General features: G+C 38.1%; 1 protein-coding gene across 3 annotated transcripts in view; it reads right to left on the reverse strand.

Annotated features, from left to right (window-relative positions):
- Nucleotides 1–15064, reverse strand: part of LOC145690799 (uncharacterized) — a 169902-nt gene that overhangs the window by 143266 nt on the left and 11572 nt on the right. Inside the window, exon 2 of one of the 3 annotated variants that reach the window (XM_081766090.1) lies at nucleotides 4970–5029. The exons of the other annotated variants lie outside the window; for them this stretch is intronic. The gene's annotated coding sequence lies outside the window, so the exon portion shown is untranslated. The remainder of the gene's footprint in view (nucleotides 1–4969; nucleotides 5030–15064) is intronic. 3 annotated transcript variants of the gene reach the window in all.

A 15064-nucleotide genomic window follows, 5' to 3' on the forward strand; every position in this document is an offset into this window, starting at 1 on the left:
TAGGTAGGGTAGTACTTTGACCGTCAGTTTCCTAAGCCGACCAGCAATTATGGGAGAACCCTGGCTGAGCCATCGAGCTTTCGGAAACAGATTGCCAAGTACTGGGTAAACCAAGGTAGTGAGGTAGGTAACCAATAGATTGAGTAGGCAGGCCTCCGTAGAGGCAGAGAGGTTTGAAGGCAGAGGGATGGACAACTAGAGACTTCTTCGTGATAAGTTCCTGAACTGAAACGTGCCTAACGAATTGCGTACTCCTCGTAGTCTGCACGTCTCTGAGGGGTTCAGGAGAGGGACGTTGTCCGACGAGAGAGGCCAAAACACGCGTTTTTAAGGGCCTCGGTCGGAGGTGCAAACGGCACCAATTTACGGTCTGTGTGCAAAATAGTAACGTGTGCAAACGTTGCACTAGGACCGTAAGGTCAGAGGTTGAGCATGCGTGGAGATCTAAAAAGTACCTAGGGCGGAGCCCGAAGGGGACCCGTATCCTGAAAAGAAAGATTATTGGCTTTGCACACGGTTCGGGTGCACAAGGAGCTCGGAAGAGTTCCACTCTGAGGGGCGGAGACGCTAGCTATTGGAACGAGCCATGCCATTAACATCTAGATTGGCTAGAACAAGGTGCCTTGGGCGGAGCCAGGCAAAAGATAAGATTGTGTGTGTGCGCATGCGTGTGCATGTGATGTGTAGTCCTTGAATTTATGTGTGTGAGCCCCTTTCTCTGGAAGAATGAGGTTACATCGAGATATTACAGAGAATTGTACAAATAGTATCTTATACTATAAACATATATTAAAACATAAAAGATTTCAAGTAATAAACTTGAAAGGTTTTATACACAATGAACTCAAGACCCTTCGACAGTTTATCTTACTTGTTTTAGACCAAAGACATACATATATATTTAATGCTTCGAAGAACGAAAAAGAATCTTCCTTTTAGAAGCAAAAATGACATTTAAAAAGATACACAATCTATATGGATTTCCTTAACAGTATTCTACCACTAATAATAATAATAATAATAATAATAATAATAATAATAATAATCTAACTTGTTAAAAGACTACATAAATATAAAAAAAGAACCAAGCTTCTGTATCGAACCAGAAGGGGAGAATGTTTATCTTAACTGCTGTTGACCTACAGGTCAGACAGGGGGAACTCGTGAAGGCAGACAGAATGTCTGGTTTCCAGCTAGGGAAAAAAAGAACACTCAACACGAATTTGTATTTTTAAAGAAGTAAATGAATACGAATTCTGTTGCAGGTTTTAAAAAATGAAAAAAAAAAGAATATTTATTCGCAAAAAGAAATGGCGAATTTGCGGTTCCACTACAGTACCTTTTTAAAGTAATGAATGCTGGAATTGATTTCAAGGCTGTTTCTAAGTGAATACTTTCTTCAAAATATTAAAAATCATAGAAAATCATAGATTTTCGACACATTCGATCGAGTCGAGGTTTTTACGAGCAGTCTCGACTCAACTCGTGTTTCGACTCGAAAATCTGAGTCGAGAAATACCTTTGTCTCGACTCGTCTCGAATTTTACAAAGTGTGTCTCAACTCGTGCGCATTCCTACACACAGGCAGTTGTAAAACACGTACCCACTTCGTCTCGTATGAAAATCCTGCTATCATTCTGTTAGGTTCACAATGACCAACTTTTTCCGTAAACTTAGTCTTGAAATACACTACATTCGGAAATAAAATTTTTAAATTATGGTTACCAAATAACAAAACGTAATCGCACCAACAACTAGGTTATTCACTAACAATATGAGATGAAACAAGTGAACGAGAACAGGTGATATAGATAAGAAATCGAGCTGATAAGTTAATCATTGCTAATACTCTATATACATCTCTTTATCAATCAACCTATTTGTCTTTTTAAATAAAAATAATAAATTGCAAGTGTTATTCACCGGGAAAGCAAGCGAAAAGTAATTTCTCCAAACTGGGGCAAAGAATTAACATTCTAAACCTGCAACGATTTGAACTTGAGGGAATACGTGGGATTCTTTAAGTCTCACACGAAACATACTCATGGTTTGTGAATATGAAATGACATGTTTCAGTTTTACGTCCTACGAATATGGCGTGTAGGCCAAAGGAGACGATGATGACGAGAGTGGATGAGATGGTCGAGTCAAGAAATGGAAAGAAACGGGAAAATCCACGCATATGCTATTTTATCACCACAAAGTTCACTTGCCGCGAGCTGTGATCGAACCAAGAACCTCACGCACTAGAGCTCAACGCTCTACCACTGAGCCCAACTTCATGAAGATATGTACACTTTCATATTACACACATTGCCTAACTTTTTAAGATTGATCTAAATTAAACCCTGTATCTTCCCCGATTTCAGCCTCAAAGAATGTCAAATTGTCAAGTCTGAAAGAAGGAACACGTATAGTTCACGAAACTTTGGTAACGTTAGGCGATGATACACACACACATATATATTATATAAAATATATCTCCACCGACAAACTTGGGGAGACGATTCCTTATACGAAATGAAAGAAAAAAGTTCTAATAAACATGTGCCGAAAAATGCTTTCTTTCAGAGTTATGATCCATTGAAAATTCGAAAAATCATTTTTCAAAACTCCCTAACTTAGAAACTATATGACCTATCCCAAGCGGTTTAAGGAATTACACAGGAACTAGTATGTTCTCTATCTAAATATCCATGTTTTGCCATCCTCCGTTATCGGTGAAAGAAACTGTAAAAACGAAGTTGAAGTATAGGAATACTCCTTTAAGTACTAGTGGTGCGTTCGTTTCGCTGATACCGGTGAATTCTGAAACATCGATATTTAGATAGAGCGTATACCATAATTAACCATAATCCCCCATAATTAACCAATCCTAATTCTTCAATACTACTGTCGTTTCCCCAAAGAGATCGCACCCATCATTTTAGGTCACTGGTGATTGGCAAGGAGAAAGTACTGCGGAAAATGCAGTTAAAACAGGATTTAAACAAATAACATCGACCTCTTCTTCCGAGATCCAGGATGCTTCGTGCATTTGAAGTTCGCCAGTGTTAACGATGCAGAGTTCTGTTCCTCGTCGACCACAGATACGAAGTGGCTGCACACGTGAAGGAGCAGGAACATCTCTCTATAAACAAGCTTTCGAGCATCTTCTTTGGACTTCGGACTTCAGTTTACCACTTTACAATTTTTTTTCTAAACCAGTGCGAGAATGCGAATAAACTCGATTTCTTCAGAAATATTCAAATAAAAAAAAAACAAAAAAAGTAGTACGACATTAATATCCGACGGATTAGGTTTTCAATATCCTTGGGTCTGCAAATCGTGCATCGTTCCATCGCGGAAAATATTATTTCACGAAAAAAAGTTTCTTCTGTTTCACATGCGAAACTACTTCGAAAAAAAGAGTTGGTAATGATTCGAATCAAAAGTTTTAAATAATATTCCCAGAAATAGCGATACAAGTGGGAACGCGAAGGAATTTTAAAGCGGTGGTTACGGTCACTAACAACTAACTCCAGAAAATCGTGTGACGTGAATACAATGCTGCGATAGCCACAAAACGGAGATTATTGTATTGTCATACACACAGGGTTCTTCACCAGTCATGCTGGTGTCTAGTGCGTGTTCGAATCCCTTCTGTATGATTCAATTTATATAGGCAATAGTTCGCAACTTTCTAAAATAATGGAAATATTTATCTATCTATATATCTATGTATACAGGGTGAACGGTAACTACGTAGACAAACTTGGACGGGTGATAGTACATCTAAAAAAGCAAAAAGGTCCCAGTGAATATGGGGTAAATTCCGTCCATTTTAGGAATGACAGAGTGCTGAAAGCGTGGGAACATGACTTTCAGAGGCCAACAGCTTAAAAACAATACATCGTGGAGAGTGCGGTTAAAAACGTCACTTAAAAGTCACACCTGCTCTATTGAAAAATGCGTATTTGAAAACGCAGCTACATGTGCGCACGGGATTAACAACATGTGACACTTCTTTCCTTTACAGCATGTCCAGGAATCCTTCCATTCCTTTGGGAAATCCCGTGCGCACGCCTAGCTGCGTTTTCAAACATGTATTTTTCAATAGAGTAGGTATGACTTTCTAAGTGACGTTTTTAACCGCATTCTCCACGATGTATTGTTTTTAAGCTCTTGGCCTCTGAAGTTCATGTTCTCACGCTTTCGACACTCTGTCACTCCTAAACGGGACGGAATTTGTTCCATGTTCACTACGACTTTTTTTTGCTTCTTCTTAGATGTACTACATGTATAATGAAATGACTACATTTGTAACAACTCTTGAGCCACCCGACTGATTTCGATTGAATTTTCAACGTGGGGGCTGCGGTGGCTCAGTGGTAGAGCGTTCACTTCTGGTGCTTGGGGTCCTGGGTTCAAACCCTGCTCCCGCCAAGTGAACTTTGTGGAGGACAAACATCGTGTGCGAGGGTTTTCTCGGGGTTCTCCCGTTTCCTCCCACTTTCTTCATTCCACCATTTCATTCATTTCTCATAATCACCGTCTCCTTTAGCCTAACCGGCATAATCGTGGGACGTAAAATTCAAAGATTTCATTTCATTTTTAGATTTTAAATTCTCAACGTAGACGAGGTTTGGGCCTGGAATGTTTTTTATAGCTTCACTTTGAAGAGAAAGGGAAGATATACAAAAATGATCGAAAATGACCAATATTAATGTCGAATCATAGTTTTCGGAGTGGCTGATATGAACAGTGCCACTTCCCCATTAGTACTCCTAAGAAGGATGGTGACATGTAAAAATAATTGAAATTTACAGATTAATTAAAATCCATACTGAAAAACGCTGTTTTTCACCACATTTTTCATCTGATATAAATGTTTTTTTTTTTTTATACTAGTTACAGCATTTAAAAAATGTGATGCAGGCTACTTACAAATCAGTTTAGTACCACTGTTTTATGGTAGTATTTACAGTACCTTGTTGAAACGTTTGTCTTCAAAGTGTCAAATATAAATCGCAATAAATTGTGTAATCTGCTGTAAAAAAAAAAAAAAATAAATAAATAAATAAATAAATAAATAAATAAATAAATAAATAATAATAATAAAATAAACCATACTGTTTCCAATAGGTATAAGGAGCAGATACCATACTATTTTTCGATTAGTATGGTAAAATAGTATTTTTCCATACTATTTTACCGTAAATTATTAATTACCGAAAATATGTAAAGTTTGTTATTTTTAAGTGACTGGAGCGAGGTAATCTTACGATGATGGGTTTTTAAAGCTGGTAATTTGGGAGGGAAGCAGGAAATCATTTGGGGGCCTGGCCCCGATGGGCCCCCCGTGGCTACACCCCTGATCGTAAATTATGTAGAAATCTCGTCTCGATTCTCGGAGAGTTCTAGTCTCGCTTTTAATTTTATGCATAAAATTTAGACTAACTTTATTCGTGATCAAGTTGTTCACATTTTTGATAAGCGATGATGTCAGAGTCTGAAGAGTATACGTATTCCCGGAGGGTGTCCGTTATTTCCATTTCCAAAAGTTGGCAATCCTAGCAGACACAACAGACCCTTGAGAAAAATTGGGGGGAAAAGGAAGGGGGATAGCCCCTATCGCCTTAATGCGTAGTGATGCGCAGTGGGGATATTCACGGTAGCAAGGAAAATAAAATGGGAATATTCCCGGTTTTTTCCTGGCATATAAATTCCGGAGAAGGAATTTATTCCCATTTCTTTACTTTATTTTCCAAATTAGAAGAACTTCATGACTAATAACTTTATTTTCATTTATTATCATTTACTTCTAGGTTTTAAATGATTTGAACATTTAAAAAATAAAAATCGTTGACTCTACTTTATACAACTAATAATATGATCTTTTAAGTTACATTTCCATTTGCACTAAAAAGCAGCGAAGTACTAATTTATAAACGATGAAAAGAAAGCAGTTTGAAAAGTAACGTAGAAATTATGTACAAATAGAGATGAAGTACTATTAATAAACTCTGAACCACCGTTAGTAATAGATGTCGGTGTGTCTTCTGTCTCTGAATCGAATTTCTGAAAAGGTACTCGGACTTCTCTCACATGTGAATTAACGCATGGAATTTCGAGAAATGGGTAGGAAGAAAGGTCGTGTTTGGCAATGTTACGTGCTAAATTATAAAGATAAGTTAGTATCTTGCATTTATGTTGGACATAAATATGTATAAGCATATGTTGATAAAATGGTGGACATGTGTCTTCTAGCAGTTACCAAACCTAATTTGTTTATAACATTTAAAAATTTAATATGTTTATAATATCAGTAGTATGTTCAAGTTTAGAGTATGCACTAACATATAAATTTAAACTGTTTAGCGGTGTAAAAGTATGTGGACTTCCTATACCAAATGTTTTTCTTTTTCAGCGTAGGCCTATTTATTCCCATAAAAGATATTGTAAGTAAATATACATTTCCACGTAGCATAATACCGTTCAGAATATACATTTTAAAGAATGATCTGGATATAAGAGTAATTAATATACTGTGATAAGAAAACGAATTTAACCTTGCAATAATAATATAGTAATATAATGCAATTATCTTTGTATCTGTACATAAATTTCCGGAATATTCCCGCTTTTGGGAATCTTACCGAAAATTTGCCCATCACTATTATGGCGCCGATCTCATACTTGAGGGCGTCTTCTAACGATTCGCTTCAGTAGCTACGTGCACGCGCGTATCCCTGGAGCGTACTAACGGGTGGCAGTATTATCTACTGAATTCAAACCTTCTGCTAATACAGGTGCTCGAATTCAAATAGGCACTCAACTCTAACTTAATTTTAAGTAATGTTGTTCATGGGACAAGAAGTTTGTCGTCTAATCTCAAATTTTCAAAACGTACTTCTCGTCTTGTTTTCAAGACAATAAATTTTACGAGCCTCGTCCGTAACACTATAAAATAATTCAAATTGATAAAGAGGTTGTATGAACAAATGAAGGAGATTTATCAACTTTTAAAGATACGCAAGTCATTACTAGGGATGGGGAAAAGCGGTATTTTTAAGAACGGGAAATGAAAAAAAAAAAGAAATCTTTAAGTTTTACGTCCCACGCTTATGCCGGTTAGGCTAAAGGAGACGGTGAAGATGAGAAATGAATGAAATGGTGGAATGAAGAAAGTGGGAAACCCCGAGAAAACCTACGAGCACGGTGTTTGTCCACCACAAAGTCCACACGGCGCGAGCTGGAATCCAAACAGGAACCCCAAGCACCGGAGTTGAACGCTCTACCACTGAGCCACCGCGCCCCCCGAACGGGAAATGATTTCTAGAAAAACGGACATTTCAGTTTCAAAAGCCAGTTTGGTTTTAAAACTAAAACCAGTTTGACAGCAAACTGAACTTGTTATAAAACCAAAACTTGTTTTTGACACAAAACTAAACAAGTTTTGAATGTTTTGAAAAACACTGTTTTTGTACCACCAATAGCCACTACGCAATATACTTCAACAATAAATTTGGTTTAAATGTTGTTGTATCACATGCTATGTGGACTTCTCGTGACGCGGGTAGATTCTCATAAGTTGTACACGAAATGAAATCTTTCAGTTTAACGTTCCATTATTATATCCTTTAGGCTAAAGGAGAATAATAATTAAGATAAGTGAATGATAATGGAAGAAATGGCGGAATGAGAATGTGGGAGAAAACGGGAGAACCCTGACAAAATTCACGGACATGATGCTGTCAACAGTATTTAGGCAGGGATCAAGCGAGAGACCTCATTCACCAAAGGTAAATACTCTCTATCACTAAACCACCATGCCCCGAAGTTCTATATGAAACGAAAAAAATAATTAGATCAACAAAATGAAATACGAAATAACAAATTCAAGCTTTTTCGGGAATTGAGACGAGACTTCAACAATATCTGCCAATAATGAAAGCTAAATGTTACGTCCCACTATTAATCCGCGTAGGCTGAGAGAGACTGTGATGCTAAGATTGAAGGAAATGGTAGAAAAAATGAAATCTTTGAGTTTTGCGTCCCACGGTTATGCCGGTTAGGCTAAAGGAGACGGTGATAATGAGAGATGAGTGAAATGGTGGAATGAAGAAAGTGGGAGGAAACGGGAGAACCCCGAGAAAACCCACGAGCACGGTGTTTGTCCACCACAAAGTTCACTTGGCGGGGGCTGGGATCGAACCCGGGACCCCAAGCACCAGAGGTGAACGCTCTACCACTGAGCCACCGCGCCCCCCAAAGGAAATGGTAGAATGAAGAAAGTGGAATGAAACGGGAGGACCCCAAGGAAACTAACGCACATGGTGTTTGTTTATCACTTGGCGTGAACTGTAATCGAACCAGGGACCACACGCACTAGAGGTGAAGGCTCTACCACTGAGCTACCACGGCCAGTTATAAAATCTATGAGAGGAAACAACCGCATTTCTCTGTCATCTCGTGTCGTCGTCAACACTAATTTTCACATAGCTAGACTCATTTTCTCAAGGGGTTGAGAACAATATTTTACTTGATATTAATCGACATTACCGACATCGTGCAAGGAATTCCAATCTGAACATATTTGCTGATGATTCATAGTCATTATTATTTAACAGGGTTGATATGTTTAAAACAAGTGTTTAAAACATGTTTAAAACGAGCGCTGTTGTTTTATTCAGTTTGTTTTAAACGTTTTAAACAAATTGTTTTAAACGTGTTTTTTTTTCGATGCTGGTTGGACATGTTGAAAACAACTAAAATATCAGATTGAAGAAGCTAATTTAATTTTCTAACAAACAACCCATCCTCCGCAGAATTTGTGCATGAAGTAAATTACAAACAGAGTTATATTCTTATTATAACAGGAATTACTGAACGAAATTCTGCACATCAGTGTGCGTATAACTAAACCAACAGAAATTCAAGTGAAGTATTTGAACATTTCTTAATTTCCCAGAATAACAGAGGTTAAACACACTATACACTACGCTAAGATCCAAATTCACAAAATCAAAACTTGGGTATTTTTTGATCACTATCATTTCCATAATAGTGACAGTTCTCACGTCATAAGCTAGAAGAAATGTTTTGACAAATACAATACAACTCATAGGAAAGAGCAGTAACTAGCCTACAAGGAGCAAATGACATATTTTAACTAAACAGTTTTCAAGATACATCTCTATCTGCAACATGGGTAGTTAATAATGATTAGTGTCTACGGCATAACAACACAATTAACTCTTGACACCCGCCAGAGATTTTAACAAAATGGTAGACTCTCACGTTCGGGGCTCTGGTGACTCCTCTAATTATCACCAAGTCATGAGTTATACACCATTGGAAAGCTTATACACCACCAATTCCAACAAGGTTACATTCGTGGAATTCCCGCCGTATTCGTAGATAAAGAACATACATAAAAAAAAAATATTAAAAATATGAAAATATTGACTGCGGGGTCCTGGCAACCCTTGCAGTCACTCTACGCTGACAAAATGATGATGATGTGTAGGCCACATACTTGTGACAATAATATAAGAAATGGCAGCCATCGCTACCATTGCGTAATGAATACGTTTTATGCAGGAAATATTAAAAAAAAAAAAAAAAAAATGCGCAGAAAACCGTTCATTGAATCCGACATTCTCTCCCCTTCCCCACTATAGTACCACGTCCATACGCAAATCATTTTTGCTGCACACATCATGTATACGAACAAGAATTACGCTTCTAGACCACTTCAGTGAAATATATTTTGTGTTATGCGGGACCATCCCGAAAATAAATGTAAATTAACCAAATTTGACCCTCTCTTCCTCTATAAACAACAAGTACACATACAGGTTACTATCATGTAGGGGACTACTTCATTGCTTCACATACCATTTTTTATGGATGTACCACAAAGGGATGAGGAATACCCGCCAAAACCTGATGAAAAAAAATTTGATGAAAAATTAAAAGAAAACTTTTTCCTCCCTCTCTCGGCCGTACATACGTACCCCCTATATACATAAAATGCAACTGACGGAAAGGTTAAACCCCACAAAAATACTTTGGCACCAAATCATCTTTTTAGCTTAATTAAGGACTGAGTTATTGATGTTTGTTGTAAAAATAAATGTAATTTACGTCAAAAAACTTAAACTTCAAAAATTGGCTAACTTTGCCCCCTCCCTGCTATCCCATATAAGCAAGAAGTACAAATACACGATATTACCATGTAGTGACCTACTTCATTGCTTCACGTAATAATTTTTATGAATCTATCCCCCAAGAGAGGGAATGGTCCCCAATAAAACTGTTGAAAAAAAAAAACACGATATTTACCCTCCTCTCACATACATGAAATGCACACCAGCAAAGCTGCAACTTTCAGGAATAAATTGGTACCAAAACCATCTTCCAGCTTTAATTTGAGGTTTAAGACTGAGTTATTGAGGTTTAAAACCCTGACACAGCAGTTGCGTCAATGGGCGTTTAAAGATTAAGAATGCAGACGACCAGTAGAACATAACACAAAGAAACTAAACTACATATTCCGTGAACGGAGATCGGGAAAATCCCGATTTCTTTCTCCGGAATTGAACATTTGGGCGGATCGAGATTAGGGAAGTTCCCGAAATTTGATCTAGCGGTTGAATAAATAGCAAGCAATACCTAAGAGTGTAAAAATGTAATATATATATGCCTATTTAGATTATTGTTTTAAACAAAATAAACATTTAAAACATGTTTTTTTTTTTTTGTTTAAAACCAATTACTTTGTTTTAAATGTTAAAAACGTTTTAAACAAAAAAAATTAAACATAAAAACGTTCTTTTTTGTTTTTCTAAAACACGTTTTTTTTCAACCCTGTTATTTAAGTATGTGTACTGTGGATAACGGGAAATGTGCTAGCAATTGTGACACCGTTGCGGCCAGGTTAGAACTACGTATGTAGTCGGAAAATAAAAAGAAATCTTACGTCCCACGGTTATGCCGGTTAGGCTAAAGGAGACGCTGATGATCAGAAATGAATGTAGTGGTGGAATGAAAAAAGTGGGAGGAAACGGGAGAACCCCGAGAAAACCCACGAGCACGGTGTTTGTCCACCACAAAGTCTACACGGCGCGAGCTGGGATAGAACCAGTTACCCCAAGCACCAGAGGTGAACGCTCTACCACTGAGCCACCGCGCCCCCCCCCCCCCCTACGTGAGTAGTCGGCAGCGACACGGGCAATGATTATTCAATTCTGTAGCAGATGTAGGGCCTCGAACTTTTTAAACAATCTCTACCAAATTTTTTGATAGTTTCAAAAGAGAATAGGTTCTTACACCAAGATTTTACGAATTGAAGGCGGAATATTTTTATCGCCCGACCGATCTGTTCAATGTTTCTCTCAGAAGAAAACTACTTCAAGCACTTTGTGCTTTTGTCAGGTACAACAAAAACTAGAGACTATAGGCTAACTCCGTTATGAGTAGAGATACGCCTACGGGAAAGTGGAAACAGGGGAAAGTTGCTGAAAATAGGTTGTTTTCGATCTTAAATCGTAGAATATTTTCAACCACACCAGCCGTTTGGGATCTACACTGGTAAGGTGCTACGTTCAATGAGAAAATGTTGCCAGTTCAAGAGGCTGTTCTCTTGATCATCACCATACCAGCAACAAAGTATTACTGGGAAACGGAATTGTTCTAGGTTCTCTCACACAACAATGTCTATATTCTCCGTGTAATTTTTGCGTACCCTTACCAGTGGCGGATCCATTTCGGGGGGCCTAGGCTCCCCAGTTTTTTGAGTGACAAAAATAATTGAAGCTATTATTTATATATTTTTGCAAGTTTATAGTAAACTCATGATATAGGCTATACCTATCACAGTCTGGGGTCTGGTTGCCCTCCCCCCAGTTTTTACCTTCTAGATTCGCCACTTCCCCTTACTTTCCATTCCAATAACCACGTATTTCCAAAAACTTTGCTTTCTCTCCATTTTTCATTTTTTTTTAAAAAAACTTATAATGGAATTAGTCTGTGGCCCCGAACTTTTGATACACCTGGTATGCTACTACAATCTCACCAAAGATAAGTAAAATGAAATAACTATTATTTCAAGTACTACGGTTAAGCCCTTTAAGAAGACGGATCATCAATGGAAGCGAATGATTTTTAAGGTAAATTTTTCAGCTTTTCCCAACAAGAATCGAACGCGGGATCACCAGAGGCGTAGCCACTGAAAAAAAATGAATTGAAATGTTTAGTTTTACGTCCCACGATTATGCCGGTTAGGCTAAAGAAGACGCTGATGATCAGAAATGAATGAAATGGTGGAATGAAGAAGTGGGAGGAAACGTGAGAATCTCGTGAAAACCCACGAGCACGGTGTTTGTCCACCACAAAGTTCACACGGCGCGAGCTGGGATCGAACCAGGGACCCCAAGCACCAAAGGTGAACGCTCTACCACTGAGCCAGGACCTGCTGGGAGGGCTATCAAAGGTGACAGAAAAGGACCGAAACTGATGTAAGATCTTTTCTTTCAGTTTAACGTCCAACGAGTGTGTCTTTTAGGCTAAGGGAGACGGATGATTAAGGGAAATGAGTTATGGAAAATTGGTGGATGGAGAATGTAAGGTGAAACGGAAGTACCCCCCGAGAAAACCTACGGACACGATGCTGTCAACCACAAACTTACTTGTCAGGGATGCAACTGATGTAAAATATAAGACGGGGTAATTCTTATTTCTATGGCTGCCCACATGGTAAGGCAAGGAGAGCAAGGATAATGGTCCGCACCTGGATGATGGAACGGGGGGTTCAGTTCTTCAAAATACACTGGGAACAGTTGCGGATCAGGTCTGTGAAGTTGGCCTTCCCAAATTAGCTTACCCACTTTTATCTACATGAGCCGTTAGTTCCCGTTAGTTCTTACTAAAGTTACGTTAGTTCCGCGATTTTAAAGAAATTATACACAAGAACCAATGGGTAGGTCAACTTCACATGTGAAGTTGGCGTACACTACAAGCTTTCCCACGTTTTTTGACACGAATCGTTAATTCCTCGTTAGTTCCCGTTAGTTCTTACTAAAGTTCCGTTAGTTCCGCGCTTTTTACAAATTAGAACATAAACAAAAATGTGTGGGTAGGCTAACTTCACATGTGATGTTGGCGTACACAAGCTTTCCTACATTTTTCGGCATAAATCGTTAGTTCCTCGTTAATTCCAGTTAGTTCTACAAAAGTTCGGCTAGTTCCGCGATTTTGTACAAATTAGAGCATAAACAAAAATGTGTGGGTAGGCTAACTTCACATGTGAAGTTGGCGTGCTCAACAAGTTTTCCCACATTTTTCAACATGAATCATTAGTTTCTCGTCAGTTCCCGTTAGTTCTTACAAAAGTTCCGTTAGTTCCGCGATTTTGTACAAATTAGAGCATAAAGAAAAATGTGTGGGCGGCATATCCAACAAGTTTTCCCACACTTTTCGACACGAATCATTAGTTCCTCGTTACTTCCCGTTAGTTCTTATAAAAATTCCGCTAACGTAACTTTTGTAAGAACTAACGGCAACTAAAAAAGACCTAACGATTCATGTAAACTGATTCGGTATGCCAAGTTCACATGTAAAGTTAGCGTACCCATTAACCCTTTGAGTTCCAGTGACATCCATGTGCATGTCATAAAATGCTAGCACGTACATAGGAAAATGACATCTGGAACGCAAAGGGTTTATTTTTATTTACATAAAATTTATGTAAAATCGCGGAACTAACGTAACTTTAATAAAATCTACGAAGAACTAGCGACTCATATCGAGAAACCTCTGTAAGTTTCTTTGGTATGCCAACGCGTAAAGTTATCGTACCCACCAATGTTTACTTATACTCTAATATGTATAAAATCGCGGAACTAACGGAGCTTTGGTAAGAACTAAAGGGAATTATAGAAGAACTAACGAATTACGTAGTAAAATGTGTTTAAGCTGCTTAAGCACGACAGCTTAACATATCAAGTCAGCCTACCCACCAACTATACTTATACTCTAATTTGTATAAAAAGCGAAATTAACAGAACTTTTTGTAAGAACTAACGTGAACTAACGAGGAACTAACACTTCATGTCAAGAAATCTAGGAAAACTTGTTGATCCAAACTTCACATCCATAAATTATATTTATGCTCTAATTTGTATAAAATCGCGGAACTAACGGAGCTTTAGTAAGAACTAAAGGTAAACTAACGATTCATGTCGAAAAATGTGGGAAAGCTGGTAGTGTACGCCAACTTCACATGTGAAGTTAGCCTACCCACACATTTTTCTTTATGCTCTAATTTGTATAAAATCGCGGAACTAACAAAATAATTGTAAGAACTAACGGTTCATGTCGAAAAATGTGGGAAAGCTTGTTGGGTACGCCAACTTTAAAATCACGGAACTAACGTAACTTTAGTAAGAACTAACGGGAAATAACGAGGAACCAACGGCTCATGTAGACAAAAATGGATAAGCTAATTTGGGTAGGCCAACTTCATAGACTTTTGCGGATCTGGCTCAGGGCCGTGACAAAAATAATTTAAGCTATTAATTATATATTTTTGAAAGTTTAGAATAAACTCATTATAGGGCCTATACCTATCATAGCCTGGGTTCTGGCTGTCCCCTCCTCCAGATTTTACCTTCTAGATCCGCCCCTGAGACACGCGCTTTCTAAATATATACATAAAAGCATAAAAGCTGGCTTTAATGCGAGACTGAGGAATTCAGATTTGATTGACAGGTGCCCCACCCTCGTCACCAAGAAACGGTCACTCGACGGTCGTGGGCAAGGTTGTCAATGCGTTGTCAAAAAATTCACCTAATACTCACTTAATTCAAAGAGTTTATGCAAAATATGTAATCCGTATCGAAAGTTTTTTTTAAACTTGTCATTTACAAATTTGCACAAATAGTTGCCGTATTTGGGTTCATTTTGCATATTACTCATCTTCTATATTTTATAACCACACGCGTAGCGGAGCGGTCTAGCATTACTTCTCTAGCTTCGCTGTGTATAGTTTAGGGATGGCCACATTTTCCGGAAAAACGGA

This window comes from Thermobia domestica, chromosome 7, assembly GCF_964235325.1.
Source record: "Thermobia domestica chromosome 7, izTheDome1.hap1.1, whole genome shotgun sequence".
NCBI classification, from domain to species: domain Eukaryota; kingdom Metazoa; phylum Arthropoda; class Insecta; order Zygentoma; family Lepismatidae; genus Thermobia; species Thermobia domestica.